This window comes from Mandrillus leucophaeus, unplaced genomic scaffold (assembly GCF_000951045.1).
Source record: "Mandrillus leucophaeus isolate KB7577 unplaced genomic scaffold, Mleu.le_1.0 Scaffold236, whole genome shotgun sequence".
Classification (NCBI taxonomy): domain Eukaryota; kingdom Metazoa; phylum Chordata; class Mammalia; order Primates; family Cercopithecidae; genus Mandrillus; species Mandrillus leucophaeus.
In genome coordinates, this window is record NW_012102432.1 from 1,057,645 (window position 1) to 1,058,323 (window position 679).

Genomic DNA, 679 nt, shown 5'->3' on the forward strand with positions numbered 1-679 from the left:
GAAACTACGTCTCATAAAAAAAAAAAAGCACCTTTATTTTGAAATAATTGTAAATTTATGGAAGTATTGCAAAGAGAGTTCCCATGTGTTCTTCACTCACCTTTCCTTAATTTTCACATCTTACACAACATTGTAATTATGCCAAGATATGGGCTTTAAAAAAATTGTAATTGACATGGGTACAATACTTTTAACATTGGTACAATATTATTAACTATAGACTACTTAGAGTTCCTCAGTTCTTCCATGAATATTTTTTTTTCTATTCTAGAATACCATATAACATTTCAATGTCATGTCTCTTTAATCCCCTACAATTTGTCAGTTTCCTTGTTAGGTCTTTCCTTGTTAAGTGTAGTTAGACTGGCGTGAGTAGGGCAGGAGAGGGCTCTTCCCCTACCCACTAGGAATGTCGGGTAATGGTTTGGCAATTATCACATTGCCTTTCTAAAAGTGATAAATTGGCAGCTGGTGCCAGGAAGAGGCCATTTCCTGATTGTCCACACCTATTGCACTAAAATATTAATTGAAAGCAGACATCAGGGAGAAGCAACTTCCCATGTATATGCATTAAGAGACAAAATGGTGGAGTATGATGTCTCCGGGCACTCCACCAGAAAAGGGAAAAAGTCTCAGATTGGCATGCATACGGGCTGGGTGCTGTGGCTCACGCCTGTAA